At 37.2% G+C, this 20,502-nt stretch overlaps 1 protein-coding gene and 1 long non-coding RNA gene across 4 annotated transcripts in view; one reads left to right on the top strand and one right to left on the bottom strand.

Annotated features, from left to right (window-relative positions):
• ITPRID2 (ITPR interacting domain containing 2) overlaps positions 1-20,502 on the bottom strand; it is a 131,142-nt gene that overhangs the window by 56,963 nt on the left and 53,677 nt on the right. The gene's annotated exons all lie outside the window — the stretch shown is intronic.
• The window catches only part of LOC106826614 (uncharacterized), a 62,537-nt gene that overhangs the window by 20,924 nt on the left and 21,111 nt on the right, over positions 1-20,502 (top strand). The window contains exon 5 of the long non-coding RNA XR_011502905.1: positions 20,312-20,365. This is a non-coding gene — a long non-coding RNA (uncharacterized lncRNA). The remainder of the gene's footprint in view (positions 1-20,311; positions 20,366-20,502) is intronic.

The following is a 20,502-nucleotide window of genomic DNA, read 5'->3' as shown; positions in this document are numbered from 1 at the left end:
AATGTATTAGTTTCACTTTAAGAGGAGACTTTTTGCACTTCTCTAAGTTCATGCTAGTTACATAATTATCAGTAAATCAAAATTCCCCTAATTATTTGTCAACAAGCATATTTTGATATGCTGCTTCCTGTATTGTAAAATAAAATATTAACATCAAGTGCTGTAAATTCTATATTTCGCCTCTTGCAGTATGCAGATTTCTCATAGAAAATATATATACAATGTATCACACATTAATTTGACATCATAAAGTGAGAAAAACGGTTTTAGTTATTTAAATATGATTCTTAAGGACAACTTGCTGTAGAGCAGAGTCAGAAAGTTTTTTTCATTAAGAGGCCTGGTAGTAAATGTTTTAAGCTTTGTGACCCTAATGGTCTACTCAATTCTGCCATTGTAGCAGAAAAGCAGCCATAGGCAATATGTTAATGAATGAGCAGGGCTGTCTTCCAATAAAACCTTATTGTGGAAAACAGGTAGTAGGTCAGATTTGGCCTCCAGGCCACATTTCACGGACCACTGTTGTAGAACATGTAAACCTTTTACATTTTCTCTGTTTAACAAAGATGATTGAATCACACTTCCCAATCTCTATAGTTATTGTGAGGTTTATAAGGATCAAATCAACACATGGGAAAGCACTTTAAAAACTAGAAGTATTGATCAAAGGATACAAATGTCCAAATAAAGACAAAAAAGTACTGTGGATCTGTTGTATAGCGTGGTGATTATAGATAATAATGCTGTATTATATACTTGCAAGTAGCTAAGTGAGTAGATCTTAAATGTTCTCACCACAAAAAAATAATAATTATGTGACATGATAGAGGTGTTAGCTAACACTATGGGTGGTAATCATTTTGTGATATGTATCAAATCAACATGTTGTACACCTTGAACTTACACAATGTTGTATGTCGATTATGTCTCAATAAAGATGGAAAAAATACTAGAAGCATTTTCATCTATAAGTGAAAGGCAGTATGATTATAAACATGAAATGTTTAAATATTCATATGTAAAATGGGTATAATCTACCTTCAAACATGTCAGGATGCCTTTTCTAGTATTATAACAGATGAAAATTATTTCATGTTTCTAACATGTGGGGAAATTTGAAAATATCTATTATTTATGACTCTCAAATATACTTAATTCTATCATAAAGAGGAAATTTGTTTGAAACTAATTTGGTATATTTTAACATTGTGTTTCAAATACATGGAACCAGTATCATTTCTTTTCTCTTCTTCTACACCCAAAAAATACGGAGGTACTAATTTTTAAAATGAAATATAAATCCCATATGCAATAACCCCATTGAATTACTAGAAAATCAGTGTCACTGCCATATGATTATTGGGGATGAGGAAGTTAGGACAGAAAAAGATGAGTTGAAGAAATGACAGTAACAGCATCATTGATGATGGAAGCAGATGCCACCTCCACATGGAAAACTAGAGGAAATACTAACCTGAAATTCTCCATGTACATTGGGAAATAGAAGTTGTGATCCAGGCTAGACAAAAGACATTCCTTTAAATTATTTTAATGTGAAGACTGTTCAGATTAACCATTGTGATTTATCCATAATCAATTATTCATGATAGATTAAAGAATTCAGATTACAGTGACAAATAGCTCACAGATTCGCATTAAAATTTTTCTGCTTCAAAGGCAACAAAAAAATTCCTTCACAGTTTTAGAGAAATATGTTTTGTAGCTTTAAGAGTCTCAAAAGAATTTTAACACATAAATTATGATATCCGCATTAAGTCTTCTTAGGAATACTATCGCACTTTAGGCAGTGACATGACTTTAAACATATTTTATGATATATTACATAATCTAAGGAAACATTTCTAGTTAAGCAGGTGCATATTACATAATTTGCATTTTTAGAGCACTTATAAGGCAGATCAGGGTGTTTTAAAAGGTAAGGGAACTGACAATTCCAGTAACATTATCACTCATTTGAATTAGGATCAAACACTAGACAAGTTAGTGCTAATCAGATGTTTTTATGACCTATATAAAATGATTCAACCCTCCTACATCCAGCTACTAGAGAAAAAAAATATTACCGAATTGCTTAATTATCATTATCATATCTTTTTTTCTCCAGGTTTAGGGACATTCTCTCTTGATTCTCAAGTCTGATATGGATTTAATGCATACTTCTATGTTAGTATCTAGAGAGGCATCATATTATATCATGGATATTTTATGTTTTTATGCGTATGAAATGAGTTCTTTCAGGGCAGAGCTATATCTTACTTACAGTATCCCTAGTGCTTAACACAGTGCCTGGCAGTTAGTCACACTTTATTGGTTAAGTTGATTTAAAGACTATAACACAAGGAGTTCCTCTGTCACTGATATTAACATTGTTAAGATAGATGGTTTCTCAGCATTCTGGCACCATACAAATAGCTTTTTTACAAACTACCCAGGGAGGCGTTAAATGGACAAAGCTGTCTTTCAGAGCAAGGAAGGTACTGTGCTGAAATTTCCTATGGTGACTAACGAGCTTATATTTTCATTACTTCTTAATAAATGTTTTTAATAATAAACTTGTGCTGACCATTGAAACCCACTATTATCTTGAGATAATCTATGATGAGGAGTAGAGTTTAAAGAGGCCCTTAAACCAGCACTTCTCTGTAGCCCATCTATAGGGCATTGAGGGTAACCGATTATACAGGTGATCTACTGCCATGAAAGGTTAGATTAAAACACTAAAAATAATATTTTTCACACAAGAAGTCAGAAAGATGCTTTTCCATTAGAAACAAAGGAACCTGAACCTATAACTCCAATGTAGATAAGTTTCCTTAGGAAAGAATACCTGGAAAAGGGAAGCAGGGGAGATTTCTCTCAATTGTTAGTGAGGTATTTTCCCTGCAGAGTATACACTACCTATAGACACATCTGACTCCCCCAGGCCTGAAGCATACATTATATTGAAAAGGATTTTGACCTGTGCCTCAAAGTAAATGACTACCAGCCTGTACATGTAAGGTACTGATTGTGGGGGCCCAGGTATACATCATTATATTGCAGGCAATTGCGCTGCCTCTTCTTGACTTGACTTCTTGATTTGTGCTGCCATTTTCAATGGCTGGCAGAGGAGAACTCCTTCAACTTCATTCCCTTAACATCAAAATTCCCCTGCCCTACCCTAAATCCTACATTCTAGCCAGCACACATATTATAAATAAGGAATATTCTGTGACCTCTCTCACCCCCTGCACTTTTGCATGCAAAGTATCCTCGCCACTCCTCTACATCATGGATGCTTCCTGCTGTTTCCTCTGCTTTGGACACTCTCCACCCCACCCAAGTCCATTAGCTGATTCCTGCCCACTCTTCAAGACCAGACTTTTCTGGAAGCCATTCCCAGCCCTTCCATACCAGGTTAAAAACCCTTTCTACAGTGTTCTCAGAGTATCTATGCACAATTGTCCATTCACCTCTTGTCTTTCCCCATTTAAAGTATTATCCTTGAAGATAGGGCCAGTGTCTCTTTCGTTATCACATCTCCAGCAACATGAAATCAATGAGGCAGTGTGCAAAAAGACAGAAGATTTGAGAGCTGCTGAAGCTGTAGGGCTTAGTAGCAGTGTTACTTTAGCCCAGTCACAATCTCTCTATGGCTTGGTTTCATCATCTATAAAATAGATATAATACAGTCTACTTGCAGGGCTGTTAACAAGTACTCAAATATGTAGTTGGTGCTTTCTAAGTACTTTACATGCACTATCTCATTTATTCCTCAGCACAACCTCAATGAGGTAGGTAGTGTTATTATTGATATTTTATGGTCAAGGAAACTGACATGTAGAGAGATTAAGTAACTTGCCCACAGATACCCAGCTGATAAGGGCATACCCAGGATTTGACCCTGGGAGTCCGACTCCAGAGCACTCATAAGTTCTCTACTACATTTTACTTTGTTTCATAACTTCTAGAATGTGGTCCAAATAATTGGATTGATTTGCCAGTTCTGCTAGATAGCATGAGGATATTGTATTTGAGGATCTTCATTTTCACATATTTTCAGTTTTCAGAAAGTCTCACAAGGTAGTACTTTTGCTTTTTGTCTAGAGTAAACTTAAAGTAAATTGTCTAGATTCAAAAAGGATTGTAATAAGGACAAGTGCTTCTTAAAATGTGTTTTTAAGATATTTTATATCAATTTAAGGGACAACATCAAATATTTAGAATAATTACAGTTTTCTTACCTTAACCCATAAGGCTTTCTCATAGGCCTTAATACCTAAACACACTAAATTCTTTCCTCACTTCTAGTCTGACCTTGATACTAAATGCTTTCATTTAAGATATTACCTCCTTAGGCCCCAAAAGCATCCTAGTGTGTCTAGGAGGCCCCCAAGTTCAAACAGGAAGCCAAATCCCTCTGCTTCCTCCCTTTCTTATTCATTTTGTCAATGTACTTGTCCTAAAAATCTGTTTCCATAGTTGCTGGTTTTTATTTCTGTTTGCTGAGAAAGATTGTTGTCCAACAGACCTGCAGATAGGAGATTAAACAAACAAAAACACTATGCTAACAATCAAAATTCCCCTTACATTAAAATTCTCAGTTCTAAGCAATCCCTATTCTATTTCAAAACATAGCAATTTAACGTTTCTTGAAGAGATCAGATAGTTTTGGTGGGTCTTACGTGAAGGGTTTAGACTTCCTTCTGTAGTCACTGGAGAGCTACTCACGATACAGGCGACTAGTGTGAAACGTTTTACACAGGTTCTGCTGGCAGGTTTCAGGAGGGATTTAAAAGGGAGTTAGGGACTTGAGGCTGCAGCAGGGGATGTAGTAGTGGACTGTTGCAATATTACAGATGCAGGGTGTCCTCACGTAGCTGCTTTTGAAAAATAGTTTGAAGCAAGAATCCATGCAATGGCTGACAGGCTAGGAGTCTGGGGAAGAGGGAGGGGGAAGAGCCATGCGTGTCTCTGTTTTAAGGCTTGGTGGGCAAAGAAAGGATGAGATAAACTGAGAGAGGGAGAGCTGATTCGGGCAGCAGGCATGACAAGTGGTTTAGGGTACTGGCTGAGAGAAGAGGAAGATGAGTAATTCAACTACAGACATGTTTCATGTAATGGCAGTACATCTGCATCTTATATTTTACATATAAGAGCAAGAGTCTTTGAGTTGAAAATTAATATATTCTGAAAACCTAAAAGTCTTATTCTTAAGTTCTCTTTCTCATAAATAACTTCTAAATCATAAAGAAAAGTAAGTCATTAACTTTAAAAAAAACAGGAAATCTAATTTAGTCCTATAAAAAACTGAGAATGCTTTCTAGATATGTAAATATTTAGATATATCACATAACATTTCTTTTGAAAAATGACATATCATTAAAAAAATCATCCTTCAAATATTCCATTGGCCCTAAAGTAGTCCTTTCATAGTATGTGCTCTGTCTAGTGAGTAAATAAATGAATTAATAAGAATATAACCAGTGGGCAATTAGTTTTAAACTATACAAAAGTGATCAAAAAAAAATATGTCAGTTTTGGAGCTGTCCACATGTTGGTGACAATCAGTCAAGAAAACTCTAAGGGGGTGAGATCCAATACAGAAGAGCAAATGATCTAGGAATATGTCTTGTATTATGACTAAATTTAAGGTATGGAGTGAGAGAGAGAGCCAAGGCAGAAGGTTGGGTAATCTCACAGAAATGAGAGAGTGCAAAGAATAAAGGGTGGACTATGCTGGTAAAAGCAATAGAAGATCTAGGAGGGGGGAGGGCTAGAAAAAGTTGCTGAGTCTGTGTGCATTCTAGTGGAAAAGCCAGAGTAGTAGAGGATGGAAGGATGAAGATTGTGCTAAAATAACGAAAGTGGACATATGTAGAAAGAAACTTATACAGTAGGCCTTTGGGTATTTGTCCCACACCCACGCTTTACAACATTGGTTTGGTTCACAAATGTGGGTAATTGTGGATCAGCCCTCACCTTCATTCCGCAGCCTGACAATATATATAGTTTGCTTAAATTCTCAGTGCAGCTGACCAGGTATCATTGTGCCAGTCACAGTCCAGGAACCTTTCTTTATTTGCCAGGTATTGTTTGAGTGTGAAAAAATAAAATCAAGTGACGCAAGTAGCTTTTCTGTGGCTGTATTGTTTGCCGAAGCTATGATTGGATAAGATCCAGTAACACCTTTAGGATAGGCTTAGACATAAACTAAAGAGCAATGTGTATTTTGAAAGAAACTTCTAGAAAAATCACATGATTTCATAGCTTTAATTGACCTTAGAAATCAGAGCCCAGACCCTCTACAGTGAAAAAAATTTAAGGCCAAAGGAAGTCAAATGGCCTGCACAAGCTCACCAGACTAGTTATTGACAAAACTAGACCCAGAAGTCAAGTGCGATGGTTGTTCCCAGTGCCTTGCTCATTTTATAAGCCATACCACCTTCATGTGAATTCACAAAACTCCAAGATGCCAAGAGTTTTAGCTCTGACATATTCCAAAAATATCTTTTTTTATGTATAAACCAATCTAGTTACAACATGCAAGTACTTTTAGTGCCTGAGACATTCTGAAATTAATATTTTCCACTATTCCAAACTGAGTCTTGTAAGCAAAATTTTAATCAAATATTTAATATCAGGTGTTTAAAACAAATTAGTTCAGTTGAACAACTTCCCAGATTTTATCTGCCTGTTGTTCAGTTTCACAGGTTAGAAACTAGAAAAACACTTGATGTTTCCCATGAGGACTTTGAAATGGTTTTTAATGATTAATACAATTCACATTTGAGGATGAATACTTTTTTGAATACACATCATTTTACAGTGAGACAGTATAGGTAATATTAGCTCAAGTTCTTGCTAGGGAAAGCCAGTTAACACTTCCTCTCTCTCTCCGTCTCTGTCCTTGACAAGTAAAACAATTCTCTAAAGACATTAAAAACATGTGATAATTTCTTTTTAACTGCTCTGCTTGTTGCTAATGGTAGGAACAATATCTGATGTGGGTTTGTTTGATTTTCATTAGTATTTACAGTTTAAATTTCATTTTATTTTTCACAGGACCATTTCCTATCAGTTTAAACTAACATTTAACAACACCTTGGCAAAATAATGCAAAATTGATCTAGTATGCACACACACAAGACACCACACACACACACACACACTACAGTCCTTTTGTAAATGTTTGATACCTGCAGATAACAGAAAATGGTCACCCAGTACTTTAATATTCTTGAAGGTTCATCTCTCAGGCCTATCTGAACAGAGGGAAGACCCACATAAGTATTATAAGATAGTTACAGAGTAGACAGTTTAGAATAAGAGCTAATTTATTTTCCAATTATTTTTTAGAACTCATAAGGTTTTCTGCAGTCCATTGCTTAGGTGGTTATGAGGTTACACAGGCCAATAGAACACACAGAGGAGTCTAACTAGCCAGGGAGGTGCTGGCAGATACCATACTTTGAGAGCCTCAGGAAGGCCATGGGAGGTAGACACAATGCTGGGAGGGGCACAAAGGTGTTATCCCTTAGGCTGGAGTCCAGGAAAATCAGGTAAGGCCAAGCACAGCTGGCAAGGGCCATCATTCTAAATAACTAAGGCCCAGAGTCCAGGAAGTCAGAGTGGGTTTGAAAGAAAGTTTCTGCAGAACAGGTGACGCTTTGTTCTTCCTGCTCTGTGTGACCATCACAGGTCCCTGATTGCTGATGGCTACCAGAAAGCAGTTGGAAGTGTGCCCGGGAATTCTGCCTCTCACTGAGGCGGAGGAACCAGGATCACTTACTGTACAGAGTTTTGCCATTTTAGATCACACATTCCTGACTTCCCTATTTCAAACTATGCTGGTAGCCTTGAAAGGAAGTTACTGACTATATATACCTATCATACTCTTGACATGCCAATTAAAGTTAACAAGATTTAAATTTGTGATATGTATAAGTATTATGAGGGAAGAAGTCATAAAATGACAGTAGTTGGTCAGTGAGTCTATCATTTCACTAGCTGTGTTATCTTGGGCAGGTCATATAACCTTGTTGATCGTCATTTTCTCCACCTATAACAGAAGATTTAACACCATACAAGATATGAAACACTAATCAAACTAAAATACTAATCCCTAAGCCAGAGTCAGTCTTGGTATAAATTACTTTCATTAATTGACTTACTCTTTTATTAGTCAGCAAATACTCGCTGAGAACCCTACGATGGGCCATTTTGGATTCTAGATCCTGGAAACGGGGTGGTAAGCCAGTGAGATGTCCTTGTCTCCAGGGAGCTGAACTCTTGCTCACTTCCTCTGTTTGTTTACATTTGCCAGTTACCTACTTTCTTCTTCACAGAGTAGTAAAATATTTGAGAACACGGTTAAGTAATAAGGAAACCCACAAATAGTTATAATGATCATGATCTAGGGTGTGGATCACTTAAAATATCAGTAAAACACTTTGTCTCATTACAAATGTTGGCAAATCACAACAGATTAAATTCACTACTCAAGTTATCCAAGACTATTAAATGCAGTATTAAACATGAATAGTTCACATACATGTATTTGTAATATCTGCTCAAACATATGATTCATTTCACTAAGAATTACTTTACTGCATTTTTTTTTTTTTTAAAGATTGGCACCTGGGTCAGTGGAGCAGGTGAACTTAACCACTCGGCCACGGAGCTGGCCCCACTTTACTGCATTTTATATATCTTGATGGCTTCTCCTATCACCCACTTCTGAATCCAGACACAAGCTGAAACATTGCCTCTTAAAAAAATTAAAAGCCACATTCACACATGAAAAGTAATTTTCTCTTATTTATATGCTTTGTTTTGTTGATTTTCAACATCACCATATCACTAAAGTAAACATAATTAGGGATTCAATATTTTTTTGTTCAAAAGGCTAAAGATTGAGTTTCAAGTCTCTCTAGTGCCAAAGATAGTGCTCACGAGGTTAAAGAGTTAGGAGGTTTTAAGAAAACCCCTTCCTAAGGGCATACAAGAAGACCAAGGCACTCAGGAAATCCAGCAGAGAGGTGGGGGGGACCCAGGTGAAGGAGGCAGCCCCATGCCAGCCCCCTGCTGGGCTTGGCCCAGCAGGAGACAATGCTCCTCATTCCCCCCCGCCCCCCGCAGTGCAGAGCGGGGGGGGGTGGGGGGGGGGGCGGGTAGAGTGAGATGAAGTTGATCCTGTAGTACATAGATGAGGGAAACAACAGCTTTCCAAGCCTTTCTGAGAGGGACTTCAATCTCATTATTTTATAACGTATCATTATCTGTTTGAAGTATTTAAATATCCACAATCAATTAATTGTTGTAGTGCACCCAATCTCAAATGTGTTGTATTGCTCATCCTTTCAGATCATCCATAAGGTTATACCTCTCCCTTAGGTAAGATAATCACTACGTGATTATATGTTAAATTTTCTATGTCTTTGAAAGATATGTAGGCAGTCGTACTTGGCATATACACACATAGATATGCACACACAGAGTATGCCTCTTTGACCCAGGCAAGAGGGGCCTCTGTTCTGAGCCTTAGGCTTCAGAGAATCTCGCTGCCCTTCCTCTGACTACAGCCATCTGCACAAGACAAAGAACCCAGGAACTAAATGGCTGTGCCCACCCAGAGCCTGAGTCATGCCCCCTTCTATGCCTTCTCTGGTTACTTGGAATCCCAGAATTCCCACCCAAATGGCAATGAGCCTGCTTCAGCTTCTTCCTCAGGTCTGTTCCCATGCATGAATTCTTCCATCGTATGAAACACCCCTAGGCCTGAGGGATGCCCAAGCAACAGCTGTTTGCAGGGGATCTGATATGGATATGTGGGTAGGTGTGTCCACATGCATACTCTTGAAATCTCTCACCTTGTGGGATGGAGCTGGGGGAGGGAAGAGCGTGGGGCTGGGCTGTGGGCTTTGGGAGAGGCTCTCCCAGGATCTCCCCTTTTTAAGCATGAAGCTCCAAAATATCAAAGAATTTTAAATTTGAACTTTGCCTGAAGGTATATTTTTTTAAGGAAGAAGATAGAACACACTTCATTTAAAGATATTTACCGTGATTTACAACTTGAAATATTGTACATGGGCCTCTATTTGTGCTCTTTTTCAAGTCCACAAATGTTAGGGAGGGAACTGTATATATAGAGTTAATTTTCCCTAGCATTTCTGGTATATGAATTTCCAAGAGGATAGCAAAAGCTCTCTCAGTTTTATAAGGTGTGCTTCAGACTGTGATTTCATACTGAGTCCACATTACTTTGGATTGCTTTTTCCTAACATGTCTCAGCAAAACATTATACAACCTGATTAAACAAAGCCTCATTCCCACACAGCTCCACCTTCCTTACTTGGCAAAGCCTTAATCTGGTAACACCCTTTAAAGACCATCATTCCAGCCACATTTAAAGGAAATAGCCAGTAGGACTCAATACAATGGTTTTTTTTAAAGTTGAATTTTATTTCTGACCATAGGGTGGGTATAACCGAATAAAAAACATCCCTAAATGAATAACACACTTTAAACTTTTCTTCCCACTCATCCTCTCCTATCTTTTTTAACCAAAGCCATACAAATTAAGCCAACAAAGCTAAAAATCCAAAATAGAAACAAAGTTGAACACCATGGGATCATTGTGATATTTATCTCCCTAATACTTCCAAGCCATAATAATAATAATACGTTAGTAAATACTTACTGAGAACCCACTACAGACCTAGGATATGCTCCTAGGTGATGGCAGTCAAAGGACGTAGGTACAATACAGTGTGGAAAATAAGACATAAGAAGCGCTAGGCAGGAGAAAAGAGTTTTAACTTGAGTTCAGGGAGGGGGAGATTATTTTACCTTAGGCATTGAGTAGGCATTGAATCCATTTGGTGAAAGGCAAGAAGGCATTCCATAATTGCATTTTAATTTAGTTTAGGGCATCCTGGAATATTCCAAGTTTAAATATTGAAGGTATTAAAGTATCTGACTTTCGTATATCCAGGCCACTTAAGATTTGCCAACCGCCTAAGGTAATCTGAAATAGAGATCACGAACAAGGGCAAGGAGGAAGAGAGAAAGATTGGGCATTGATTTTCAGGGCATTGCTCCTGAACAGTGATGACTTTTTAAGAAATGTAATGGCTGTAAAATACATTGACATTTTCATACCAAGTATGTCTTCTCTTTGGATATTGATATTCAGTGGGAACATGGTATACAGGCAACAACGCCTGATTTTTCTACCATTAACTCCAGAGAGTCATGGAATTACCACAGCCATATGTGGTATAAATGAAGAACTGACCCCATGATACACACCCACTGTGTCATAGCTGATGACGCTCGAGGTAAGATGTTCATAAGCCATCCGGATTCCTCAACACACAGCTCCTTGGAATTAGGTCATCTTGATGGAATTCACTACATTTTGTATGGTCAGAATACAAATGTAGTTGTCATGAATTACTGAAGGCTGACTGTCTTTACTCAAACCATTGTCAAGTTCCTAGTGAAAGTTCTGAATCACAGATAGGGTCCACAAATTATGATTTTGGAAATAGCACCACAGGCATTCAGTTAAATTTGTTGAATTGGATCGAAGTTGCAACATCAGAAATAGTGCTTCAGCAAGGATGCAAAATGTAATGTAGGAAAATGTTTTCAGTTTTTTGTTGTTGTTTTTGTCTTAGTTTTAAATGAAACATTCTCTTAACTGAATCTTCTTAGGGATGACACAATTTATAATTCATTACAGCAAAATATTTTTAGAAAAGGAACTGGTGAAGTTGGGCTATGCACAGAAATTATGCTGTCTGCATTAGAAATACAGTGGGAGAGGGAAAATTTGAACTGAGCCAAGCACCTTCCACCTTAGGTCACTGTACTTGCTGTTCCTACTGCATGGGACACTCTTCCTTAGTAGATCTGCACAGATAGTTCCCTGCAACCTTCCAGTTTCTGGTTAAGTGTTGCCTTAATCAGAGACCTCTGACCACTCTAAGTGAACTAGCAACCGCTTTCCGTATTACTCTCTACCCTCTTACTCTGCTTTAATTTTCTTCTTAACATGTATTAACACCTCACATATTATAGCTCTCCTTTTTTTTTATTTTTTGAGGAAGCTTAACCCTGAGCTAACATCTACCGCCAATCTTCTTTTTGTTGAGGAAGACTGGCCCTGAGCTAACATCCATGGCCATCTTCCTCTACTTTATATGTGGGACGCCTGCCACAGCATGGCTTGACAAGTGGTGTGTAGGTCTGCACCCAGGATCCGAACTCACCAATCCTGGGCCGCCAATTCGGAACATGTGAACTTAACGATTGTGCCACTGGGCTGGCCCGCCTCTACTTTTTGTTTTTTCTTCTTCTCTTTAGAATATGTTCCTTGTGGACAAGGACTATATTCTGTTCATTACTATATTCCCAGCATTATATCCATGGTACCTAGTAGATACTCAATAAATTTTTCTTGAGGTAATAAATGGATGAATTGCTAGCTCTTTGTAGGTCAAGATTAATTACTTGTAACAGTTTTCACCCATTTTAAACTTAAATATAGTAAATTACATATTTACTTTGGGGAAGAGCAATACATCCAAACACCTGAGATATTCAACAGAATAAAACTTGTGAAACATTCAGAAGCAAGAAGAGATGTACAGTGTATACAAATCTACAGAACCAAATACTGATTCCGAAAGCTCCCAGAGTTGAATTTGCTTACTCGGATGCTCAGTGACAGACAGCTAACGTAACTGCTAACTTAACAGCTTTCTAGTATATGGTTTAAAAGCCTATGCAATTTCAACAAATGGTGTTGGGATAACCAGATATCTACTCAAAAAAGAATAAAGTTAGACACCACCTCATACCATATACAAAAATTAATCCAAAACAGATCCTAGACCTAAAGTTAAAAGCTAAAAGTATAAAACTCTTAGAAGAAAACATAAATGTAAACCTTTGTGACCTTGGGATAGGCAGTGTTTTCTTGGATATGACTCCAAAAGAGTAAGCAACAAAAATAAAAATAGACAAATTGGACTACCTCAAAATTAAAGATTTTTGTGCTTCAAAAGAAACCAACAAAAAAGTAAAATGACAGCCCAGAGAATGGGAGAAAATATTAGCAAATTATGTATCCGACAAACAACTTATATCCAGAATATATTAAGAACTCTTACAACTCAATAATAAAAGGACAAATAATACATTTAAAAGTGGGCAAAAGATGTGAATGAACATTTCTCCAAGGAAGATACACAAATGGCCAATAAGCACATGAAAAGATGATTGCCATCATTAGGGGAAGGCAAATCAAAACCATAACAAGGTACAACTTCATACCCATGAGGGTGGCAATAACAACTGTTGGTGAAGACGTGGAGAAATTGGAACCCTCATACCTTGCTGATGGGAATAAAACTGGTGTAGCCACTTTGGAAATAGTTTGGTAGTTCCTCAAAATGTTAAACGTAGAATTACCGTATGACCCAGCAATTCCACAGTGAGGAATGGGGGATCAGAATTGGCCACCCCAAAATGTGTTTCTCTGGCATGAGGATTATTTTGGGCTCGTTACTTTTAAGAAACTGCAGGCAGGGGAGAAGCTCTGAAAACCAAGTAGAAGTTACCGTTTGTAAGAGATATTTACATTTCTAGGGGAACTCTCCATTTATAAAGATGTCTCTGTCTCTGTACCAGGAAGAAGGGGAGATGACCTTATCTCTAGAAACTCTTATCAGTGTGGAAGCCAAGGACTTAAATCTGCATCATAACCTTACTCTTGTTTACCATACTTTTCTGGTAATCTCCCATTACTGACTCCCTCCACCTCCAACATCCTCCTTTGTCTTTAGCTAAAGATGCTATTTAAGGTGGTAGTTTTGGCCATTCTGGCTAAGTTGCTCAGTTTTCCCGGGTTTCTCCCAGGTATACATGTTATAAAGCTTTGTTTGATTTTCTCCTGTTCTTCTGTCTCATGTCAATTTAATTCATAGCCCAGCCAGAAGGACCTAGAGGGTAGAGGAACTCTCTTCCTCCCCTACAGGATATACCCAAGAGAATTGAAAACATATATCCACACAAAAAGTTGTACACTAACAACAAGCATTATTCATAGCACCATTATTCATAATAGACAGAAAGTGGAAACAATGCAAATGTCCATCAACTGATGAATGGATAAACAATGGTGGTACATCCATATAATGGAATATCATTTGGCAATAAGAAGGAGTGAAGTATTACTGATACATGCTACAACATGGATGAATCTTGAAAACATTATGCTAGGTGAAGGAAGCCAGTCACAAAAGGTCACATATTGTATGATTCCATTCGTATGAAAAGTCCAGAATAGACAAATCTATAGAGCCAGAAAATAGATTGTTACCTAGTGCTGGGTTGGGGTAGTGGGGGTGGAAATGAAGAATGTCTGCTCATGTGTACAGGGTTTCTTTTGGGGAAGATGGGAATGTTTGAAAGTTAGATAGTGGTGATGGTTGCACAACTCTGAGAATACACTAAAAATTACTCAACTGTATACTATAAATGGGTGAATTTTGTGGTATGTAAATTATACCTAAAGAAAGCTATTTTTTTTTTTAAAAAAAAAATGGATGATTCAATTAAATAGGAATCAGAGCTGGATAGCAAAATATCACTGTTGGTTCACTGAAGTTGTGCTACATAATAGGGTTATTCAGAGTAGCAAGAAACCCTCTCCTGAGGGCTGTAGATTATACAAAAGCAATAGAATTCTTCCCCTTAGGGCCAATTCTCTTCATAGGCAGGGGAAGAGCCAGGGGTCTAAGAGGTGTTCAAAAGCCCATTTGCTCAAATTTTCTCTTCAGTTTGTTGCTTCAGGGACTGAAATGCCTTGTGTAGGTCATCCTGTGGAATAAGTCGTGAAAGATCTTATTAAAATAGAAACATTGCTTGTAGAAATGCATAGTACATTAACTTATTATCACTCATAAGAATAAGCTAATGAACTACTTAGCCAGGCATTTCAGTAAGGCCCTAAAGGAATGAAATGTTAATTAAAATTGAAGGGAAAAGAAAAAGATTTGGTACCTGGCACACTGTCTGAAGCACTGATTTTAGAAGCAAAATCTGAGAAACAGAGATACAAAATGTGGGATGGCATTAAAGACTAATTTTTTGTCTGTCATAATTTACCCACTTTGCCTCACCTTTCCTGCCACATAAATCAACTCCGGCCATATAGTGTAGAGTTATACCATTTTACCCTTTTGTTCTTTGAGCTTTAGTAGGAAGGTGGTAAATCTAGGATTATAAATCATAATCCTTCGCAGTAAGGAGCCACTGAAGTGTTTTTAAGAAAGGGAGTGTCATGATCAGGTGCTTTAGAAATATCGTTCTGGCTTCACTGTGGAGAATAGATTTGTGAGAAGAAGATTGGATGTAGGGAGATAGCATAGTGACCAACCACACTCCAAAATGACATGAAGATTACTTCAGAGTGAAAACATCTGTAAAAAGGAATCTTATCTGAACTGCCCTTATCTGACGAAAGCAGGGCTTTATGAGAATCAGCTGCCACAAAGCCCCTCACAGGGAGGTCTCCAGTTAGGGAGGCTACTGGCCTTGGGCACTTGGACACTCCAAAAAGTTGTGTGAACATGCCTCAACAGAACATTCCATTTTTTGAAGCCTTAAACTCACATCCCCCGCCCCCTTCATTAAGCTGATATGTAAACCCTTGTTCCTAGCTGTTCAGGGAGTCACTTCTTATGGGGTTCTTCCATAAGAATGAGGTAAAAATTGGACAAAAAATATTGCCACATAATAAAGTAAGAAGAATGTTTTGCTTCATCCAGAGATGGGTGAATCAAGTGTTCCAAGACCAGAAAAAGCAGTGGAGGATAACAGGAGGTGGGGAAGATGGCCCAGCAATACGTCAGAAGCTAGATCCTGAGCAAAAGTGCTGGCTAGTGGCAAGTACTACCAAGGAACAGGGGTGTCTGGTGTTCAGTTTAACGTTACTTATCATGCAGTGCTGTGATATAATGTCCTCACACCCCAAGATATACACCCAAATCTTTAACTCAACTGCCTGGTGTGAATGTGTTTAGGGAAATAAATGAAAACACATGTGTTTCACATTTGGGTCCACGCAGAAAAGATAGAATAGGATAGCTACAAGAGGAAGGATGTGAAAGAGATAATTCAGCAGTAGTAGGAGCTGAGAACAAAGAATAAAGTGGGGAAGACAAACTTCCTGACATTCAGCATGTCTACTGGGAAGTGGGGTGGGGGCAGGGGAAACAAGAAAATTATGTGTCACACTATATGTGAGACCTGGGGTTGGGGCAAAAGCAGGGCCATTTCCATTCAACTATTGTAGGACAAAGAACCCTGAGCAAACTGGACGACTAGGGCCACCAGGCAGCTGATACATGGGTAGATTCCTAAGTGAGAATCTTTTTAAATTAAAATTCAAATTAAAGATTTTCAGAAATCTTTCTGAATTTCTTCATTTTTCATTTCTATGCAGAAATGAAAGTACTTCTCTATTTGTCAATGTAGGTTATCTTGGATACATATCTAATGGTTAAGAGTATTAAAAGAGCTATTATCTATGTCATGTATGAGATGTACCAGTTACTTGGAAGAGCTGAGTGTTGGAACACAAAAAGATAATATTGTCTGGAGCAGAAAATAATATTGGACAATTTTTAAACTTTGACTCTTCTTAGTGCTTAAGCAAAGCATAAAGTTTTTTTAAATTAAGCATTCTGAACTAATGAAAATGTCTAAATTCCAGTATAAAACTAGTGCCTTGTTACCTGGAATATCTACTAAGTCAGTGAAATATATTTTGAAGAAAAATATATTGAACATCTTATCTAATGTTTTAAAATTTGTTGTGTTGTTGTTTGAATTATTCTCCAGAGAGGCCTCCTTGAAGCAGGGCAGTTTAGAAAATAAGTGATGTACCTGGAAATTATCCTCATGGGTTGATCTTTTAAAAATCATATCCTTCATTCATGATTTTCATGGAGTCGTTATTGTATTTACCAAGTTACTGGCTGTCTCTGTGGTTACCACCAGGAACTCTAATGAAAAATAGATTCTTTTCTCCTCCTGTTGAAATCAATGCAATCCATAGTATACTCTTAATTTTCAAGCAAGATCTAATAGAATATACCGTGAAAACCAACTGGAAAATGAGAGGTTTTATAAGTTGAAAGCCATAGATGCTTCATTTGGAATGTCCTCTGAATTTGTATAGTCTACCAGTAAAAGGTATAAAACTATTTATGTTTTTTTGATTCTATAACATGGATAAATTTTTTAACTTTGTATAAATTAGGTTTTATAGATTCTGTGGAAAATTAAATTTATGTGCTTTTTCAGCAGTGATAGAAAAATATAAACATGAGCATTGTAACTGGTCACCAGCTCTTCTTGCAGCTATTAGCTGTCCATGCACAGTTTATTTGCGATGGTTACTAATGCTCACTGGTGTCACTGAGCTAACCTAACCTTCATCAGCCTGACGTACTAATTGGGTGACAGTTAAAATTAAGTATTTTTTAATCTTTGAAAGATTTAACTTGTCACCAAAGCTGGTTCCTAACATCATCTAATAGAAAAGATATACTCCTGGATCTTTCACGTGAAACCAAGTCTACACTGGCACTTTGGCATAAATTTAGAGGCTTTCCACAAACAACTTTTAAGTAAAACTCACTAAGATTTGTGATGGCAGGAAATTTTTGCAATAGCTCCACAAAATGGGAAGTGGACAAAATGTTTCTGTTTTTAGCCATAAAAATTTAGGAAATGAAACATAACTAGTCCTTTCATATTAGCTCCTCTTCCCAGTCTGCTAACTACACTGTCTAACCAAAATTAGATATTTTATCATTATCAGACCCCTCCGATTGTTCTCATTGCCATAGTTCTCTTTGCCATTTGAGGAAATCTAAGAATATCAATAGGAGGTTTATAAATAAAATATTCTCCTCCTCTTCCCACCCTCAAAGCCATAGATAAGAGCTGGACTCTAAGAGAAAAGATTCTATTTGTGTGTATGGAATAAAATCATTAAATGTAAATCTTTAGCAATACTTTCTCCCTGGAGTGTGAGTATTTAGGACTTTTTTTGGAGGATTTCAACAAAGGAGTGTTAGAAAGAAATACTGGGTATTTGCAGGAGTAAGCACATTTATCATAAAAAATTGGGGGTGGCTGGTGAATGAAAAGTTATATCTTATTAATTAGAAGGAAGAAGGCAATACTGATTTTAACTTAACTGTTAACTTCAATTAGCTGTTATTTCCTGAGAAACTAACACATGATGTCTAATTCGGTGTTCTATTCTAAAATAGAACAGTTTCAAGTCTAGAAACTGGTCAAAAATGGGAGAAATAAGATTGCAGCTTAGAATTTCTCTCCCCTCTAGCTTCAAATACATAGCTTTGCGTGAAACTTTACCCAGATAATTAACATACCTAATAAAGTTTTGAGTCACTGACTTCAGTCATTTGCAGCATTTGTGGGAGTGGGAGAAATGAGAAAATTCCTAACGAGTTTCCCTCCCACTGTCCTTTCTTCTTGATAAAGGTCACAATTTTGCTGTATGATAGATTGAATTATAGACTGTCAGAGTTAAAAGAGACTCTTTCAGTCATCTAGACTCATTTTCTTGTTTTATACGGAAGAGGAACTAAGGCGCAGAGAATTTAAATGACTTGTCCAAGGTCACAGAGCTAAAAATTATGGGGTACGAGCTAGAAAACATAGAGCAGGGAAGAATTTTCTCTGCTAATCAATTTTTGTGGTTGTTAGTTCAAATACGTTAGCTCTATAAGAGCTTAATTCAGGTAAGCCAGCTAAAAATACTTGTACTGGTTGTTTCTTAATGTAACAGAGATAGAAAAAAAAATCTGGAGCAAAGGAATGAAAAGAGAAATGGCCCACAGAACAAGTGAGACACATCACATGTGCTTTGGTTTTTAAGCCTCTGGGCCAAAATCACACTTATGATCTTGGTAACCAAAAAGAATCTTGTTCCTGGAATGCTTGTAGAGACCTGAGTTAGTCATAAGCTTCTTAGGAAAGAATTCATCCTTTGTTTGATATTGCAATGATTCTTGATCAGAAAGGCAAGCAAGCCTCCTTTATTGTCATGGGCCTAGTCATACTGCAATTGGGGGTGTAACAAATCCCTTGGAAATCTTTAACTAAAGAACCATCTATTTTGAATGATTTTAGTACGGATTAGATGATCTCATGAAGTCTTTCCCTGCTCCGTTGTTCTTTCCCTATTGGTACCAGCACAACAAACCTTATATGCTTGTTTCAGAGGATCAGAGTAGCCAGCAATGACAGAATTTCTAATTTAGACTTATTCAACTGGGGAAATAACTATAGATAGTTTACTCCAACGTATTGCTAGAATCATTATGCTAAAAAGTTTAAATGAGGACTTAAATGCCAATATCCAGGACAAAACAACTCCAGTGAAGTCATTGGCTTTGGACCAAATATTTAGACCATTTGATAACTTGAGTGATAAGTCTAGCTTCTGGTTTTCCTTCTACTCAATTCCTCTCCCCTGCCCCACATAAATCTGTTCCTGCCTCTAGTCAGAGGATAAAAATTCCTTTCTAATCTACTTTCACAGGTAGGAGACTGACCAAAAGCTCCGTTTGGTCCTTAATTAAAGTTTTTCATTTCACTAAAAGATAAGAAAGAAGCACTCTATTTCCTGTCTCTAGGAACTTTAGCTTGATATTATATTAAAATATGACATTCAAAATAATATCTGGCACCTTCTCGACATTCCAGAGGCATACTTGAAATAAGTGATGCCAAAAGGAGCTAAAAATGGTGAAGGAAATTACAGAAGTGTTTGACTATCATCCAAAAGATTCTAATGGAGGAAAATCTCCCTCCACCCCACAAGCATCTTAAGGCTTTCTACCAAAGAATGCTAAAGATTTTAAAAGGCTGGCCAAATACATAGCAGGTGGCAAAACATTTTTGACTTGGTAGCTGAACATTTTCTTTTTATTGACATACTTGACCATTTTATAAGCAAAAATTAGAAAACAACAAAAATTAGGAATGGTTAGTCTTTGATAGAATCCATTCTATTTGAAAACAGCAAGTTTCTTCAGTCTTTTGTAGCAAATAGAAACTCTTCAAGGCTCAAATATTTCGTTCTCTGGTCTCCCCTTGTGCCTCCCTGCCCCACTGAAATACTGTGAACAACACTTTGTGCTTATTCTTATGAATCAACATGAAATTTGACAGCACTTTCCCTTCCTCATTTCAGATATGACTCATTGCTCTTGGTATAATCTCCAAGGACCAGAAGCTCTACTTCAAAGTAAGGAAACAAAAGATGCACCTTTAATTCAAGCTGCTTTACCCAGAGAATTCTAATGGTCATTATTCACTGACTTCTTAAGTACACATTATAAGGCTGAGAGCTTGAAGTGTCTTCTCTTCAGCTTCCCCTGGGAA

The sequence above is a fragment of the Equus asinus genome, chromosome 4, assembly GCF_041296235.1.
Source record: "Equus asinus isolate D_3611 breed Donkey chromosome 4, EquAss-T2T_v2, whole genome shotgun sequence".
Lineage (NCBI taxonomy): Eukaryota > Metazoa > Chordata > Mammalia > Perissodactyla > Equidae > Equus > Equus asinus.
Note: the sequence above shows the minus strand (reverse complement) of the source record. Positions and strands in the feature narration are given on the sequence as shown.